Source organism: Leptonychotes weddellii, chromosome 2, assembly GCF_054177405.1.
Source record: "Leptonychotes weddellii isolate Sample4059 chromosome 2, ASM5417740v2, whole genome shotgun sequence".
NCBI lineage: Eukaryota > Metazoa > Chordata > Mammalia > Carnivora > Phocidae > Leptonychotes > Leptonychotes weddellii.
Window position 1 is genome coordinate 127,265,097 of NC_138370.1, and position 15,326 is coordinate 127,280,422.

The 15,326-nt window shown below is 38.1% G+C and overlaps 1 protein-coding gene across 4 annotated transcripts in view; it reads right to left on the reverse strand.

Annotated features, from left to right (window-relative positions):
• Window positions 1–15,326, reverse strand: part of MOB1B (MOB kinase activator 1B) — a 66,081-nt gene that overhangs the window by 26,740 nt on the left and 24,015 nt on the right. The gene's annotated exons all lie outside the window — the stretch shown is intronic.

A 15,326-nucleotide genomic window follows, 5' to 3' on the forward strand; every position in this document is an offset into this window, starting at 1 on the left:
CTCCCACCCTCACCACTCCAGCAACCCTCAGTTTGTTTCCTGAGATCAAGAATTCCTTATATCAGTGAGTTCATATGATACATGTCTTTCTCTGACTGACTTATTTCACTCAGCATAATACCCTCCAGTTCCATCCACGTCATTGCAAATGGCAAGATTTCATTCCTTTTGATGGCTGCATAATATTCCACTGAATATATATGCCACATCTTCTTTATCCATTCACCTGTCAATGGACATCTTGGCTCTTTCCATAGTTTGGCTATTGTGGACACTGCTGCTATAAACATCGGGGTTGGCCTGACACAAGTCAGGCCAATCAATTTCTAAAGCAAGACAGGTTGGTTTTCCTAAGGGAAAACCCTAAACCCACCTCCCTTATACTTAATTAGTCATCCAATTTGATCTACCTTTTCTAAGTTTCAACAGCATTATTTATTTCCTCTTTGAGAACCTAAAGAATAGATTAGCTCCCACAGTGACACCTAGGTTAATTCCCATAAACCATTTCCTACCATCTCAACACTGTCACATCCATTATTACCCTTAATTTTATTTTATTTTTTTTTTTTTTAAATATTTTATTTATTTATTTATTTGACAGAGAGAGACACAGCGAGAGAGGGAACACAAGCAGGGGGAGTGGGAGAGGGAGAAGCAGGCTCTCCGCCGAGCAGGGAGCCCTATGCGGGACTCGATCCCAGGACCCTGGGATCATGACCCGAGCCGAAGGCAGACGCCCAACGACTGAGCCACCCAGGCGCCCCTTACCCTTAATTTTAATCCTTTATTGTCCAATCCAACTATCAATGAAGTTGATATTTTCAAATTTGGACAGGAGAATCTTAAGGCTAAAGGAAATGAGGCAGGGCGGAGATACATAGAGAACTCAAAACAGGGCCACCAGCAAGGGTTAGAAGGTATCTGTATGTTTTATTGACACTGAAGAACATGACAGTTATCTTGAACAAGTTCTTAACATTACCAAGCCTCAGCTTCCTCATCTATAAAATGGGAATAATAATATCTACCTTACTACTGAACCCTGTGGTAAGAACTCCACTAATATTTGTTCTCTTTGCACCACCTCTAGGTACCAACCTGTTATTCACATCAGTAGCTCTTTCCATAGGTCTAAGTCCAATACTAAAGACCAGGTACTTGATAAACAGTTGTTAATTGATAGTTTCAATAAACTTCAGGTTAAGAACTCCTACATCAGAATAGTAATGATGAATGTATTATATAACATATATTATCTATTTCATATATATATTATACATATATGATATATTAACTAACATTTACTACAGACTTTGTGCTCAGAAGTATTTTACATGTTAACATCTCATTTAATCCTTTTAACTCTATGATGTACAGGCTGTTATTTTATTTTATGGATAACAAAACTGAGGCTTAAAGAACTTACATAATTTGCTCAAGATTATAAGAGTGGTAGATAAATGAGCCAGAATTTAAATCTAGGATTTAAATCTTTAAAGCCCATTCTTTTACCCACTACCAAAGACTACATGATGCTTACCTTTATCTTCTATCCAATTATTTCTAACAATTTTCTTCCTAAATCACCATAGTTTAATCAAACCACTTATGAAAAAGCACAAGACTAATTCAAACTGAGAGAGTTATCAGGCACATTTTTAAAACAATCTTCAAACTACTTAATTCCATTTCTTCTCCTCATATCTCTTCTAATTTATATGAATATTTAGTACTACCATTAAGGAAAAATAAAATCCCGCCAGAGAGCAATTTCTCTCACAAAGGTGCCAAACATACTAATGCTTTCAGAAAGGCAGATATGTGCCAGCAAAAAAAGTTACAAATTACCAAAATCAAGTAGAACATGCTCTAAAAATAATAAAGCTAAAGGCTATAGGCTAAAAGCTATGAGTATCAAAAAGACCATCTTCATCCAAGAAAGTTAGCAATCTGAACAAATATACCTACTTACATTTCTGCCTAACCCTAACATTCTTTTCTTTTTAAAAAAGATTTATTTATTTGAGAGAGAGAGAGAGAGCACACACACAAGCAGGGGAAGGGAGAGAAAGGGACAGAGGGAGAGAGAGAATCTCAAGCAGACTCCCCGCCGAGCATGGAGCCCAACACAGAGCTCCATCCCAGAACCCCCGAGACCATGACCTGAGCCAAAACCAAGAGTGGGGCTCTCAACCAACTGAGCCACCCAGGCGCCCCATGTCTAACATTCTTTTTAAGTCACTGTTATTAGTGGTACTACTGCTGCTATCATTAATGTTAGGAAAGTAAAAAGTCCTTAACATTGCTAGAAAGCAAGAAAGAAGGCTATCAGTAGACCAGAAATTGAGGAATTCTGGTAAGATTAAAAAGCTGATGAGAATACATCTGAAATTAGGAGGATATTATATGTCAATTATACTTCAATAAAAAACCACAGATTTAAAAAAATGTTGATGAGATACAGTGACAGAGAAAGTCTATCTTTAAAAAAAGAAAAAAAGAAAAAAAAGGATGCCTGGGTGGCTCAATCCGTTAAGCTTTTGCCTTCAGCTCAGGTCATGATCCCCAGAGTCTTGGGATCGAGTCTGCATCAGGCTCCTTGCTCCGCGGGGAGCCTGCTTCTCCCTCTGCCTGTGGTTCCCCCCTGCTTGTACTCTCACACTCGTGCTCTCTCTGGCAAATAAATAAATAAAATCTTAAAAAAGAAAATCTAAAAAACCTGGCCTAGGGCATGCCCACTGATACATGCTATAACATGAGTGAATCTTGATAATACTATGCTGGTGAAAAGTACCCAGACACAAAATATGTAGTATCACATACTGTATGACTCCATTTATATGAAATGTCCAGAATAGGTAAATCCGTAGAGACAGAAAATAGGGACTGGAGAGGAAGAAATGGAAGAGTGACTACTAATGATACAAGGTTTCTTCTGGGGTGTGATGAAAATGTTCTGGAATTAGATAGCCAGGATGATTGCACAACTTTGTTAATACACTAAAATCCACTAAATTGTACACTTTAAAGGATGAGTTTTATGGTGTGTGAATTATAGTTCCATTTTTTACATTTTTCAAAGAATAATCTTTATTATTAAAAAATGCTTCTCACCACCTCAATAAATCAGTTTCTTTCATCCACTTATCCACCTTGCACTCTGTCTTCCAAATAACATACTCTGACCACCACCTATGTTCTAAGTAGCACTCTTCTAAGCACTGAGACACGGCACTGAACAAGACAAGATCCCTACTCTCATGGTGGGGATGGAAAGAAGAAAGATTCCAATATTTGTAGGTAGAACCAACAAGACTCACTATCGGATTTCAAGATTTGTGGAAAGTGGTGAAGAATCAAGGATACCTAGGTTTTTAGTCTCAAGTAGGTAGAAGATGGGCCATTTACTGAGATAGGTTTGAGGAGATGGGTTTTGGACATATTAATTTGAGGTATCTATCAGACATTCATATGGATATGTTAGGTAGGCAACTGTATTCACAAAACTCAGGCTCAGAGGAAAGATCAGACTAAAGGTAACAGATAATTTTGCTAATTTCACTGGTTAGCACAGTGCCAAAAGATGCACTAGTGTATGATTAAATGAGTATTTTATAAGCTATGAGAAGTCCTATAGTAGTAAAGAAAATTGTTTATGATTTAGTCCAGGGCTTCCCAAACATCTTTAGTCATGGAAACTTTTCTTCCGTATTTTAACATCTTGCTAAAGTCTTTAACACATTATTAGGGAATATTTCACCAGTATATTAAACTGATAACTGGGCTGCCCCTCAGTGTAAAGCAGGTTCACAACATTTACAACTTTATAAAGTATAACTCAGTGACTTCATATAAGAACAGGTAGAGGGTTGGTCAATTCACTATTTAATGCCCCACAACATTTTACAATCTAATCCTTAGAAAATAATAAAGCACTTCACACACAAAGGCCAATTAGTTTCTACACCTGTGAAGTGATCTGAGGCATTATCTCAACTACAGGCGAAGACACTAAAGTTTAATCACTCATCTCCAACCACCCTCTGAGCTTTTGAGTCGTATATAGGCTGCAGTTTCCTTTGCCAGCACTAAGTTCATTATTCCAGTCAGTAAATAGGTACTGAAACCGCAAGAGATTTTAGGAAGTGCCCAGAGTCAAATATCTGGGTGATTTCCATGCAACAGCAGTGACTCCATTTTCAGAATCCTATACAATTTGCTGCACTATTAAAAGGAAGAAACTGAAATTTGCTTGTGCAGAGCTCAGAATGAACATCAATCTAGCAACTGAGTTGGCAATAATTCCAAATATACTGGTATTTCAACCAAGACACATCTAGGGAGCTTAAACATCACTTCTTTTATAAAATTTTTTCCTAACCCCCCAGGAAAAACTGTCTATTCTCTCTCGTGTTTCACTGTAGCTTAAAGTACCTGTAATACCTTATGTGTGTATTTTTGTGTTTGTTCTTTTTTAGATAGTACACTGGAGATTAGTATCACCAATTATGTAGGACTATTATGACAATATATTTAAAGCAACTTAGTTTTAAGGTAGCTGTCACACAGCATATGCGCAGTATAGGAACTGACAGCTTTAAAATGTTCAGGGAATGAATGACTATATGTATATGCACATTTACATGCATGTATACACTTATGTATATGAATATGTATAAATAAAACACCAATCCTCATTTTATCCCTGTCTTAGTCTGTTCAGGCTGCTGTACCAAAATATCACAGACTGAGTGGCTAATAAACAATACAAGTTTAGTTCTCACAGTTTTAGGGGCTGAAAGTTCAAGAACAGGGAGCCAACATTGTCAGGTACTGGTGAAGGCCCTCTTCTGGGGTTGCTGCCTGCCCACTTCTCTCTGCATCTTCATATGGTGGAAGGGGCCATATGTTTTGTTTTTTGTTTTGTTTTTTGCAGTTTTTTGTTTGTTTGTTTGAATAAGGGCACTAACCCCAGTCATGAGGCCTCACCTCCTAATACCATCACATTGGGCATTAGGAGTTCAACATATAAATTTGGGGATATACATTCAGACCATAGCAATTCTACTGCCACACTTACACTAATCCATAAAGGGTTAAATCATTCCCTCTCTTGCTTATTTGTTTGCATTTCACACTAGAATGTGAATTAGTCAAGAATATAGATCATGTCTCAGTCACCCTTGAATCCCTAGTACCTAACACAGAACCTGGGATGTAACAGATACCTAATAAATGTTTAACTTTAAATAATGATGTTGAAAGGGGAGAAAAAACTGTTCTCATTGCAAGGAGCAGTTGGTCCCAATATTAAAGAAAAAAAAAACTGATCCACTGTCTTTATTTGGCACAACAAATCTAAAAGATTTTAACTGCAACAAAAAAAGTAGCAGATGGATCGGGGTTAGTTCCTAATCCTGATACCAAAATTTCATTTTCAATCTTGGGCCCTTTGTAGTCCTGCCCTACTTAAACCTTGGTTTAAAAACTGGTCAATCAAAGCAAGACATCTCAGCAATTTTAAACAAGCTTACTCCTCCCACTGAGGGGGAGGGAAGGGAAGAATTAGTTTTTATACTTTTTTTATTATTGAACTATAATTGACATACAATGTTATATTAGTTTCAGGTGTACAACATATGGATTCAACAATTATCTATATGTTACTCAATGCTCACAATAAGTGTAGTCACCATCTTTCACCATATGTTATTACAAAATTGACTATATTCTCTACACTGTACTTTTTTTTTTTTAAGATTTTATTTATTTGACAGGGAGAGAGGGAACACAAGCAGGGGGCAGCGGGAGAGGGAAAAGCAGGCCCCCTGCCGAGCAGGGAGCCCGATGCGGGGCTCGACCCCAGGACCCTGGGATCATGACCTGAGCTGAAGGCAGACGCCCAATGACTGAGCCACCCAGGAGACCCTACACCATACTTTTCATCTCTGTGATGTATTCATATATATGTGTGTATATATATATATCTTTTTTTAATAACTGAACAGGTTGCCATATCCTCCCATAGTTTAAAGTAATTTAATCATACTTTAAAAGCTAATAAGCACTTCCCTTGTAATAACAGGATTCTTTTTTTCCAAAGCAAAACAGCAGAATTACCCTGGTATTTAATCCAATACTATGACCCATTTTAAAGGATGCAATAAAGGACCAAGTCTGCAGCCTTGGCAGTAATGGAACAATCTTTTTTTTGTTTTTTTTTTTGGTAGGCTCCATGCCCAACATGGGGTTCAAACTCACAACCCCAAGATCAAGAGTCATATGCTCTGCCAACTGAGCCACCATGTGTCCCCTGGAACAATTTTTGTATCAGATATAGATCTCTAGTTCACACTAAGAGCAAAGGTTCACCTACAATTCCTGTAGTCTATCATTTGCCTACAAATACAAAGTAGTAAAGCAATAGGTATACAATGCAAAATATAGCAGTGTTGTGGTCTAAATGCTAGGAAATTAAATTCTTATAATAAAACCAGCCTAACTAGGAAAAAAATACGAAGTTAAAATCAGAGCCTACTCTCCTTATCTCATATACTTTTTCTTTTTTAAGATTTTATTTATTCATTTCAGACACAAGAGATACAGAGAGAGAGAGAGAGCATGAGCAGGGGGAGAGGCAGAGGGAGAGGGAGAAGCGGGCTCCATGCTGAGCCAGGAGCCAGATGAGGGGCTCGATCCCAGGACCCTGGGATCATGACCTGAGGCGAAGGCAGACGCTTAACCATCTGAGCCACCCAGGCGCCCCCTATCTCATATACTTTTAACTGAACTTTCTTTTTTCACTGGATGTCTAGTCATCCCCAGAGAATTAATTCAGGTATCACTTTCCTCAGGAGGCTTCCCTGATAGCCTAAACTGGATTAAGGAAGCCTCCTCTGTGTTCACATAGGTCACTATCATGCGTCTCTATTTTACAATGTACTATGAGTTTCTCAAAGCAAGAATTACTTCTAAGTCAACACTGCATCTCCAGAACCTAGCAGAAGGCATAGGTTAGATCTTCGATAAATGTCTGTTGAACCAAACCAATAAAGGACTCCAGGCCAAAAATGGTAAGGTAAAGCAAATATTTTGGCAATGTTTGCTAAATTCATATTCTGGGCTTATAAAATTAGGTTCAGTCTTAACAGATATAAATAGCATAGCACATACTACATTACTACATATGTATAGTGGTATACATATTTTGCTTTAAACTAACATTTTGATAGTCAATTAACAAATAGAATGGTCTAAGCACAAAATTACAGCTTGAGACTGTAGGATTGGATTTACCCTGACATAACAGTTTAAACTTCAGGGATCCTCAATGGCAGGGTCCCTTCCAGTGTGAGAAAGAGTCCTAACAATGTGTTCCCATGGTCATATGTTTTCACAAAAGTTGCAAAAGTAAGCTAATTGCAAGTGGTAAGACTGCTTTCTCTAACTCCTGCTCCATCCTTGGTTAATGTGGTATTCTGGGTACTTCACTAAAAGGAGGGTGAGGTGGGAGATATATTTAGGTTTCACAGGATATGTGTAGTTCTCAATCACTTCCATGTATGATTAAATTACCACCAGTCTAGGTATAGGAATGACTTCCAGGAATATTCCTATCACCCAAGCACTGCCTTATCTGGTGTCATTTACACTAGTGCACAGGATCAGAGTCATCTAGTTATGAGCTCCACAGGATACTGGCAGAGACATAAGAACACTGTAATATGCATCACCTATGGGAGAAACTTAGTAGAGAAATACTCAAATTTGACAACAATCTTAAAATAGTACATGATATTCCCAATAAAATGAGTTACAACTCTGAAACTCTTGAAAGTTATCAATAATAATAATAAACACATTTTGATCAGTCATGCTAGAAGAAAGAGGAAATAATCCTTCCATTCTCTCAATAGAAAACAGTAACCCTATTTTACAAAGTGTTGACAAGAGGTCTGAGAAGTATGCAGACAAAAAATGTTAAGTAAAAATATATTAAGGTATATCAGGCAGTTAATTTTAAAAAATGTTATTTTTCTATATTTTGTGATATTCATTGACTTTGCTTTATTAAGTATATAATTTATTGTGGTATTTTTACTCAAAATATTTACTTTGCTACTGAATTTTGTATTCATAATATTTTATTCATTTTCTCAAGAAGGGCCCCCAAATCTCTAGTCTCTATCCATTTTAAGGATCACTAAAAGTACTGACAGATAGAAAATTAGAAGCTGGCTGATATAACTGATTCTCTCAATTATCCACACATAAACCTACTTAGGTACCTTCTCAGAGAAACTGCCCTTGACCATCCCCTAAAGAATTAACCATGCCTTCCTCCTGGTGATACTGTACTCTGTGCAGTCTTCTATTTCTGTATTTACCAAACTGAAAAATTATATGCTACAGTCTGTCTCCCTTATTACCATGTGCTTAAGAGCTGGTCCTACACCTCTTACTCATGTGGGTATTTTTTCAGAAGCTACTTTTAATGCAATAAATGATCAATAATTGTTAATCTTTCTAGAAGTTGCTACTCCTTGAACTACTATCTTTAGGAAAGTTTATTAAAGTTCTTTCACTCATTATATCAGATGTTGATTAACCACTGTGGGTTAAGTGAGTAACAGGATTAACTATAACAATTCACATGAGCTAATTTCTTTAAGAACCTAGGAGGTGAAGTACTTAAGTGTCATCTCAGTGCTTTGCTCACCTAAAAGATCATCAGTTTAAAAGGCTGTGTTGTCCAGGGGCGCCTGGTGGCTTAGTCAGTTGGGCATCTGACTCTTGATTTGGACTGGGGTCATGGTCTCAGGGTCTGGGATTAAGCCCCACATCAGGCCCCCCAGTTCAGCAGTGAGTCTGCTTGAGATTCAATCCCTCTGCCCTTCCTCTCACTCGCACTTGCTCTCTCTCCCTCTCTAAAATAAGTAAATAACCTTAAAAAAAAAAAAAAGGCTGTGTTGTCCAATGGGGAGAATTAGTCTAAAAGCTGAGCAATTCAAGGGATGCCAGCCTGGCTCAGTTGGTAGAGGGTGTGACTCTTGATCTCAGGGTCGTGAGTTTGAGACCTGTTGGGCATCGAGCCTACTTAAAAAGAAATAAAAATAATAAAATAAAATGAAATTTATGGGCTGCCTATCTGGCTCAGTCAGCAGAGTGTAAGACTGGATCTTGGAGTTGTGAGTTTAAGCCCCTCACTGGACATTGAGCTTAATCGGGAAAAAAAAAATGCTGAGCAACTCATTTAGTTAACAGATTCTCCAGAACTGCATGAAGTGAAGGGAAACGTATGTAAAAGGGCTACAAAGAATGTGTCCTTATACCAAAGGGCTACAAAGAATGGCCTTTGGTTTTACTTTAAAAAGTTAGGGTACCGGGCGCCTGGGTGGCTCAGTTGGTTAAGCGACTGCCTTGGGCTCAGGTCATGATCCTGGAGTCCCAGGATCAAGTCCCACATCGGGCTCCCTGCTCAGCGGGGAGTCTGCTTCTCCCTCTGACCCTCCCCACTTCTCATGTGCTCTCTCTCATTCTCTCTCTCAAATAAATAAATAAAAAATCTAAAAAAAAAAGTTAGGGTACCTTCTGGGGTCATGAAAATGTTCTGGGTCTTGAAAAGGGTATGGGTTACACAAGAGTATACATTTGTCTACATTAATCAAACTATATACCTCAGATCTGAGGATTTCACTGTTTATAAATTGTACTTCAATAAACAAAAACAAAAATAAACCTAAAGCAGTGAATGTGAGCCTAAGACGTATCTCTGAGCTACATAATATAGAAATATACCTCCCACAATGTTCTTAAACACTTAAACAACATTTTTTTCATAACGGACTTTTTTGCCTCTAGTTCTTAATCTTTTTGTGCCTCTGATAATCTGAAAGACATTTATGAACTTTCTCTAGAGACATAAGAGACAAAATATTTTACATACAGGAATTCAGGGAGGCAGTAGAACCTGTTCATAAACCCAGATACAGAACTCCTGCCCTAATCTGTCTCCTTCCTCTCAGGCTATTACAAGAACATTCATTTTCATGAAATCTTCTATGAGCTCCACATTTATTGGCTAATCCTATAAATGTATTCTTTTGGATAAAACCACATAGACATTCACGATGAATAAATACAGGCCTTCTATTCAATGAAAAAAATATACAGTTTATACTCTATGGTTTATTCTTTAATAAACAGTGATTCTAATAGAAAGCTTTGATCATATTTGTAGAATACTTTAAAGTTCAAAACCATAGCATTTTTAAGAAATTCAACCCATTAGTCTTTTTTTTTTTTTTTTTTAAAGATTTTATTTGTCAACGAGAGAGAGAGCACAAGCAGGGGGAGCAGCAGAGGGAGAGGGAGAAGCAGGCTCCCTGCTGAGCAAGGAGCCCAATACGGGACTCAATCCCAGGACCCTGGGATCATGACCTGAGCTGAAGGCAGACGCTTGACTGACTGAGCCACCCAGGTGTCCCAACACATTAAATAGTCTTAAGAAAAATAAGGAAGCTCATGATTGCCTATGAAAAATGATCAAGTGTCCAGGAAAATGGGAAAAGACTTTATTTCTTTTATTTACTGGAGCTGGACAAAGATATTGGAGATATGAATACAAAAGTTATAAATCATTTTCTCCTATAAACATAATTTCAGGGGCAGCTGCGTGGCTCAGTCACTCCGACTGAGCGGACCAAGCGTCCGACTCTTGGTTTCTACTCAGGTCATGATCTCAGGGTCATGGGATCAAACCCCATACCAGGTTCTGTGCTCAGCTCGAAGTCTGCTTAAGGTTCTCTCCCTCTCCCCCTACCCCTCCCCCTGCTCTCTCTGTCTCTCAAATAAAATAAATCCTTAAAAACATATATATATATAATTTCCAATGCAGTTGACTGGTTTTTATTAGTTTTTAAATAAAACAGATCATTCCTGATTTAGAGATAAATTTTAACCAATTAATAATTAAAGTCAAAGACATTAAAGATTTAAATGAGATTTGCTAAAACATACTTCAGAAGCATAACCTGAATAATGTGGAAAATCAGTAGAGACTAATAATAAATATAAAAATAGGTAGTTCCTTACAGGTCAAATTTGGATTACTCTGTTTCCTTGTAAAAATAAGTTATTAAACCCTGTTAGTTGGAAAAAGGACCTTTAGACTCACTACCTATTAATACATCACTGAAACAAAAACAACTCAAGAAACGGAGTAGTTTAACAGAGACATAATTTCCTTTCACTTAGAGACATCATACAACTTGATACTTAACAGAATGTGGCAATAAAATGAATTAAAATTTATAATAAGACTATTTTGAAGACTGATAGTTGAAGATGGTGGGCTACTAGTTTCCACTCCCTGCTCAAAATGATAATAAAGTGATTTTTAAAATTTTTTTCAAGATTTTATTTATTTGAGAAAGAGAGAACGAGCGGTAGGGAGGGGCAGAAGGAGAAAGAGAGAGAAGCAAACTCCCTGCTGAGCAGGAAGGCCGACATGGGCTAGATCCCAAGACAGGGATCATGACCTGAATGCAAGACACTTAACCAAATGAGCCACCCAGGCGCTCCTAAAGTGAATTTTTTAAAAATCATAATCCCAGAAGGACAAAGAGAATGAAAGGAAGACAACAACAAAATTTTGAAAATTAGAAAGTAGATGAATAAATAACTGCATTAACATACCTAAGGAAACCTAATCCTAAACTTAGAAGCAACCCAATTTACACCATAGATCCCACAAAAGGTTCAGAAATAAAGTAAAATACTCTGGAAGTGGAAGTGAAGATGAAACAAGACTTTCACAGTCTAAGAAATTACACACCCAACTTCCCTCTGCATCTGCACAATGGGCTTCAATACTATCCCCATCCTAAGAAAAGACTAGGAACTAAAGTTATGCTATGAAAAGGGCAAAACAGAGATGGTGTCTGGCTTGGGAAATCAGGCACACTTGCAGGCAAATGTACCATGACTAACACTGGGAGATTGGATGAGTGTGAAAAATCAAAGTCAAGACCTCTACCTAGCCTCCCCTGCACCTGCCCCCCTACAGGATCCCAAAAACCTTGCAGCCAGGATAATAATCTCCAAGCAAACACCAGAAGAGCTCTTCCTGACAAATCTGACCACCCATGTACAAAGACCTAAAAAGATTCATCCTAGGAGTTCTTCAGGGAAACAACCTAGACATATCACCCTTCAACAAAGACCACAGTTGACATGCCCTTCACACACCTGCACACAGTTTCCAATTAGCTTTTCAGTTATCCTACTTGTAAATAAAAGCAGAAAGCAAAAAGGTTACCAGGCACTTGCAGGAAGCCTCTAACATGAAAGAAGACACTAATATAGAAAAAAGCAACTTGAAGAATAAACAATGCAGAAGAATAAAAATGACCCCATTCCAAAATAACGACTAATACTTACAGGCGAAAAAAAACAAACAAACATTGCTTTGTGAAATAAGAATAGGACACTATAAAAAAAAGAGAAACTAAGTGGGACACTTGAAACTTTTAAAAAATGGTAGCAGAAATCAAAAACGTAATAGAAAGAATAGAAAATAAACTTGAAGTAATCTCTTGGGACACAAAGCATACAAAATAAAAAGATGGAAAGGAGAAAATCAAGAACCAGTCTAAGATGCCCAATATCCAAGAAAAAGAAATTCCAAAAAGATAGAAAAATAAGGAAATATTTTATCATAAAAATATTTTATCAAGGTAAATCAGAAAATTTCCCAGAAATGAAAATGCCTTTTTAGACTGAGAGACCGCCAATTCACTGGATGAAAATAGACCCACATCAAAATATGCCATTATGAAACTCCAGAGCTGTATGTACAAAGAAAAGACCCTACAATGGTCCAGGGGACAAAAAAAAAAACCAAACTAAGTTTCATACAAAGAGTTAGGAATCAGAAAGGTATCTGGACTTTTCAAGAACTGGAGCTTAAACCCCATATAAGTTGAAATTGAAATTCTGTGGAAAAATTATTTACAACCTAGAACTCTATATTCTGACATAATAAAAATAATATCAAGTAGGAAGGTAGAATATATTTCTATATACATAAGGTCTCAAAATATTTACATTCTGCTTACTGTTTCTATGGAGTTTTTACAGATCTGCCCCACCAAAATAAGGGAGGAAACTAAGAAAAAGGACATGAGATCCAAGAAAACAAGAAATCCAACCCAAAAGCCATGCAAGGGGGAATCCGCAGAATGAAGGTGAAAGGAGATTCCAAAAGTAACAGCTATGCAGCAAGACTAGATAACATCAGCCAATACAGACAGACTAGAGCAGGTCAGAAAAGTCCAACAGGCACTTATTCAAGAAAATAGAGTGAAAGAATATGAATGTTTTTAAAGGTTAACTGGGGGAGTACTGGGGTATTAAAAGAACAATGAGTACATAGAAAATAAAACATTTCCAGAGACACTGTAAGTTGTTTAGGAAATGAAAAATAAAATTATAGTATGGGGCGCCTGGGTGGCTCAGTCGGTTAAGCAGCTGCCTTTGGCTCAGGTCATGATCCCAGGGTCCCAGGATCAAGCCCCGCATCGGGCTCCTTGCTCAGCGGGGAGCCTGCTTCTCCCTCTCCCTCTGCTGCTCCCCCTGCTTATGCTCTCTCTGTCAAATAAATAAATAAAATATTTTTTTAAAATTACAGTCCAAAAAAAAAAAAAATTACAGTCCATACTTGGATCAATTGTCAACAGTGTTTACATAGTCCTAACTATATGGAAAACTGGCAGAATGGGAAGTATGTATATATGTGGTATAGAAGGGGAGTGTGATATTTTCTTCTTCCATTATAAGAATTCAACCATGAATAGCCAAAACAATCTTAAAAAAGAACAAAGCCAGATGTATCATGCTCCCTAATTTCAAACTATACTACAATGCTACAGTAATCAAAATAGTGTGGTATTGGCATAAAAACAGACACACAGATCAATGCAACAGAATAGAGAACTTAGAAATAAACTCATGCATATATAGTAAATTTACAACAAAGGAAGCAAAAATATACAATTATTGTATACAAAATACACAACTTTTCTGTTCTTTTTTTTTAATTTTCTTTCCTTTTAAATTTTTCTTCTTTCCTCTTTTTGTTTTTTAAAGATTTATTTATCGAGAGAGGAGTCCAAGATGGCGAAAGAGTAGGAGACCTTAGTTTCGTCTGGTCCCAGGAATTCAGCTAGACACCTTTGAACTCAACCAGAGATCTAAGAAAAGAATAGCTACAACTCTACAAATAGAAAAGCAACCACTTTCAGTAAGGTAGGATGTGTGGAGAAGTATCTCCTAGGAGATATATGGGAAGACAGACCACAGGGGGAGGGAACCTCCATAAGCCAGCTACCAGCAAATGATAGAGCAGCGGAGTACAAAATCGGAACTTTTAGAAGTCTGCTCTGCTGAGGGACATCGCTCAGGTGGCTAAGCTGGGATGGAACTCCACTAGGGACAGAACTCTACCTGGGACAGTGTGCTCTCAGAATCCTTGGGGTCAGGGAAGACTAAGGGATGCCTGAGTGCAGCAGAGTTCCCAGGCATCAGAGCAGGGAAGCCTGGTGCAAACGGTGAGCCCAGGAGTAGGCTCTCAGCTCAGAGTTGCCATAAGCTGTGAATCGGGGCACAGTCAGGCGTGCTCTCTGAGCAGAAGCCCAACAAGTGGCAGAACCTGTGAGACCCCCTTTTCTCCTCTGGGAGAAGTGGCACGGGAGCGCACTACAGAAATCTGCAGGGTTTGGAGACTCCAAATGGGATTGCGTGCCTGAGACAGAAACACTCGGTCACAGGCCAGGTGAGCACGGAGTGTGGCCAGAGACCAGGGAGATAGGAGTGATTGACTGCTTTTCTATGAGGGCGCACCAAGGAGTGGGGCCCTGAGCTCTCGCCCTGGGGCAGGAAACTGGGAGGCCACCATTCTCATTCTCATCCTCTAAAGCTGTACCAAAAGCTTTCAGGAAACAAAAGCCACATAGAGCAATCCAGAGCCACTTACTTAGCCTGGTGCCCTGGCAGGGGTGGTGCAATTCCAGCTGGGGCAAAAACAATTGATAATCACTGCAACAGGCCCCTCCCCCAGAAGATCAGCAAGAACATCCAGCCAAGACCAAGTTTACTGATCAATGAGAACAGCAAAACTCCAGAGCTAGGGGAATACAGCACAGAGAATTCATATGGCTTTTTTCCCACGATTCTTCAGTCTTTCAACTTTAATTTTTTTTTAATTTTTTCTTTTTACTTTTTTTTTTAAATTTTTCTTCTTTCCTTTTTGAACCAATTTTTTT